The sequence below is a fragment of the Embiotoca jacksoni genome, unplaced genomic scaffold, assembly GCF_022577435.1.
Source record: "Embiotoca jacksoni isolate LCO1_2020_lvr unplaced genomic scaffold, fEmbJac1.0.p SCAF_66, whole genome shotgun sequence".
Lineage (NCBI taxonomy): Eukaryota > Metazoa > Chordata > Actinopteri > Embiotocidae > Embiotoca > Embiotoca jacksoni.
This window is the reverse complement of record NW_027185421.1, coordinates 191386-196516: the sequence shown is the minus strand read 5'-3', so window position 1 is coordinate 196516 and position 5131 is coordinate 191386.

Below are 5131 nucleotides of genomic sequence, written 5' to 3'. Positions count from 1 at the left end.
CAAGATACTTCATGTAATTCTTCACAAGAGTGTCATATCATCTCGTTCGCTTTATTCATTTTTTTCCTGAGCAAGATTCATTTTGCACAATTTTGAAAAGACAAATATTACAAAGATGAAAAAAAGATACAATACAGTGTACACAAAGTCAAAAAAGTAAATTAGTCTCTTGAAAGCCTCCACCCAGGTAATTTTTAAAGTTCACAAAGTTACAGAAAACACAAAGGATATACAGTACAGAAATATTATGACTACATAAAACTAATGAAAAACAAATAAAAACAAAATGTTTATGACAACAACATCAAAAACAATAAAATCAATAGAAAAGCAAAAAATGTGAGTTTGATGATGGATGACAGTGTGTGTTCATATGTGCATGTGATGTGTATGTTACAGTTACAAAACAGCAGTTACAAGTTTTTTTTTAAGCACATTTTAAAGCATTTTATAGAGAAACAGCTTCTTGCCAAATGGGAAAAGCCAAGTTGGTACCCTGATTATATCATATCTGAGTCAAGTCAGCAATTGAGGTTAAGATAAGTTAAGATGACAACATGTTTTGTTTTACAGTATTATTTACTGGAATTTGATATCAAAAGCATCTATCTACATTAATCATAGTTCCATGTATTCTACCTTTATAGCTTGTAAATCATACCCATCACCCAGGATGTCTTCATCCATTGGCTTCATCATTCTCTTCCCCTTGTTTTCTTTTTTGGGTTGAATCTTCCACCTGAGTTTGAAGTCATTCAGTAGTCTTGTTGGTTATCAATTCACCTAGCTGGAGGAAATAAAAGTGACAGTACTGTTAAAGTCAGAGGTCTCCAACCTGTACCTTGTGAACTACCAGTAGCCCGCGACCCAGTTCTGAGTAGATTGTGGAAGGTTGAAACAACATGCAGTGTATCTCTTCTATAGACTTTTTTCAACGGGTCACCCAGGTATATTGACGGCCGGCCAAGTATCTTCGATCAAATTCAGCGTTTCTTTATTCATTTATTTATAATCTGTCAAGGAGAACGACGCTATCAAGATGATGATTTGAATATCAAAGTCATCTATCTACATTAATCATAGTTTCATGTATTCTATGTTTATAGCTTGTAAATATTACCCATCACACTGGATGTCTTCATCCATTGGTTTCATCATTGTCTGCTACTTGTTTTCTTTTTTGGGTTGATTCTTCCACCTCAGTTTGAAGTCATTCAGTAGAGTCTTGTTGGTTATCAATTCACCGAGCTGAGAGGGAATAAAAATGATAAAAGTGAACACTAACTTCATAAAGCAGAAACTAATTAAAGGAGTAATGTAACATAATGTACAATTAATACGTTGTTTATGTCCTTTTAGTTTTTGCTGTAAACCCAATTCGAACCATTATTATTAAAAGGATATCTCAGAAATGGCTGAATTGAACTTTTTCAAATATAACACAACTACTCACTTGGCATCAAAGCTCAGGATCACTGTAACTTCACATCTTCCTCATTCTTGTGAATGTAATATTTCAGGAATCCTTAAAGGGATTTTTTTTTCAAGGTTGGCACAAACATTCATTTAGACTCTAGGATGGACTGATACGATTTTGGGGGTCAAAGGTCAAGGCCGGAGTCACCTCACTGACTTATACTCATGAGCGAAGGTAACTGTGACCTCATTAAACACCCTTGTGACCAAAACTCAATAATTAATACCCTGGTTATGACAACATTTCAATCACATTCCTAACAGGAGGAAATTATTACTATTCTTATTTGTCTATTATTGAGCACCAAAACGAGGAGCAGAAGAGCAGAACAGAAGTCTGATGTCTGATATTGAAGTCCGATATCTGAAACTTGACGACTACAGTATGAAGTGTAAACATGACGCCTGAAACCTTCACACTGAATCCTATCATCTGATGTGGAAGTCTGGAGGATGGTCCAGAATTGTTTCTGTGCTTTTGCATGAGAGAACCAGAGAATATGGGAGTGAGATTTACCTTCTGTAGGATCTGAGCCTGAATAAATGGATCTGAAAGATCAGCAGTAGAGTGAATCTTCATCCTCACCATTGTCTTCTTCACTCTTACATCTGGACAGTCAAACAAACACATGATCACAAACCAAGGATAGAGTCATTATTGCATTTAAAAAAAAAATGAGACAAATGTATTTACAAGGTTTATATTTCTTTTCACCTTTATAGCACCAGAAGGAGTATTTGTTGTTACAGTTGTCATCATTCCAACTATGGTCTGAATTCTCAGTTACACAGTGCTGGTTTCCGTAATTATTTGGCTGTCCACTAATCCAGTTTCTGAAGGAGCTGTTGGTCTTGTCCGACCACCTCCACGGTACCCGGTACAAACCAATCCACACTTCATGTATAGAGTTAACTGACATCACCTGTGTGTTTTCTTCATCATTCTCAATCATAGCCAGGTCTGTGTGGTGTGTTCTGCAGTACGTCTGGGCATCCTCCCATGTCACTCCATTGGTAATTAGAGTATATGTTTTCTGGCCCGAAGAATTTACAGCTGCAACTGAAGAAAAGTAAAGCTGGTGTGAGATGAACCATAGCAGTAGTTGTGTGAAGTTGTTGGTGTTTGAAAACACACATGTGGGTTATCTGGAGGTGAGTGGTTCTGAAATAATGTTTTCACATCAACAACATGCAGATATAGTGAAGTCCGGACAGCCTGATCACCAGTGTGCAGGCATAAAATGTAAACAAAGAGGACTTCTTACTTTGTGTTACTTCCTGTCTTCTTACAATCAGCCATCATCAACTAGATGTTGTATACTTAACTTGAAATTAAGTACAATTTGTCTTTACACTTATTGAAGGTGCTATATACCACTCACTTTAACCAGATCCAAACAGTCTCAAAACTTTCAGCAACAGAGAGCAGTTTCATAAAACACAATATAAACGCAAAATTTGTCTTACCTTGGTAACAAACAAAATATTTAGTGTACTTGCAATTAATATCAGTCCATGTTCCACCGTCATACATTATGACACATACTTCATTTCCACCGTAATTATCTGGCTGTCCTGCAGTCCACTTGTGGTAACCAGTTGTACTTGTTTTACCAGTCCCCGACCATCTCCAGGAGTTTGCATCATTGCCCATAACTCCTCTCCAGGATTTTGGGTCATCTGTCAATCCGATCCATGCATATCCGGTCTCATCACTCGGCCTGTTTAACCTGTTAATGTCATCCATGCTTTCAAAGGTCGCCAGGTCGGCGTGTTTCACTCTGCAGTAATGCTGTGCGTCTGTCCATTTCATCTTTGAGTTGACATGGTGGTATTCACGAAAGTTGTCAGGAGAGCAGGAAGTGAGGCCAAATCCTGGAGGTTGATGATAGAGAGAATATTTAACTGTGAAACATTGAAAATCGTATTCTGAATGGTTCGTCTGAATAATTTTGAAATCCCTTTATTTAATAATGATAACACATTTTTTATTTATTACTTTACTGTTTGAGGTATTTCCAAGTACACAACCCCGTGCAACACTATCATTTGCTGTGTTCATAGTCAAGTACTCTAATGAGTACACTCACGTATAGTACTCTTACATGCCGACAGTGTAGCTTTGTCTCAAATCGCATGTTGATCTGCACTTACTGGAAATGACCGTAACATTTGAATGTAGCAGAAACAGGTTTTGTGCACTCAAAGCTCTTATTGAACAATAATATCAACAACTACCCACATACAGTCAAATCTGATAATCCAAACGTGATTCTTTCCCTTCAGTACTTCATTTTAAGGCTCCTTTTTTCCAGAATGAATTTACATCATTTCAAACATCTACATTTTAGGATTATGTGCTTTTACTTAATGTGGAGATTTTTTTTCTTTTGGATATCTTCATTTCTTTGACAGTTTGGTGTGAAAAAAAAAACTCATTTCACAAGTCAATTGTGTCCCGTTTTTTATTCTACAATTCTTTGTTTAGAAAAATGTGCTGTTGCTTAATTCTGAGGAATTTTTTAACTTGATATGTTAAATGATTTTGGTGACAGGAAACTGAAAAACACTAAAGTTATTGAATTCTTTTCCAATTAACGAATTCTGTAAAGTGTGCAAAATCCTATTTTTTTAAAAGATATGTCTACTTTTACCATATATCATCAGGATACTCATCCTTTACTGCATGTTGTTTTTTACTTGACAGTATGTTCACAATTATACTCTCAAATTAATTAAGTGACTACCTGGTACGTGATTAGGAACACAGCAAATGTCTCCTTGGAGAGATTTTTTGAAAATGAGAGCCACTATCCCAGTTTTAAAACGATATTACGCCTCCCTTTCTTCAAGGCTACCTCTCCTTCTCTGTTCCAGTGTGGCCAGACAAGATTTTCTAATCATGTATGACAAAGTAGTTCTAAAACACCATAATTTGGTCCTTAGACCATGGCTGGATTAACATAAGGAACCTTTGGGCAAAAATGTTTTACTGACCTCCCACTTGCAACCATCTGAATATATACCCGACTGCCTCCAAGTTCCCACTGTGACCTGCTAACAGACTTCCCAAGCTATAAAAATACTTAATATGTTGTAGTTTGTGGTAATTAAAATAAACAAAACTTTAAGTGAGAATATGTTTACAAACAATGTCACACGCCGTATCTCAACGACTCTGGTATGGATGTGATGATTTTTTTTTTTTTTTCTAAACTGAAGACATTTAAATGTGAGCTGGTTAAGGGTTTCTGAAGGCATATGCTTTGTATCTATAATTAATGCTCCCAAGGTTATAAATCGGGATTCAATTATGAAAGAGGGTAATGGAAAGTATTTGGTTGAGTTCACTGCACTTCTGTAAATTAACTTTCTCCTCCGGGCCGGTCTTTCTCAGCTCTATAATTAAAAGGAAGACTCTGAACTATATGATTTCTATAAACCAACAACCATAACCATAAAGTTTTGTGAAGGAACTTTGGCTCTTACCCAAGAAGAGAAAAGTCAAATGCACTGATGACGTCACTGAAAACTAAAAGAAAGAACAACAGAACAACACATTTACCTGGACAGCAGCCATTCAATCAAAATCCACCTTAAAACTAATACATACATGCAAGACTACATTTTGATTTCACCTGATCAAGGTTGTAAA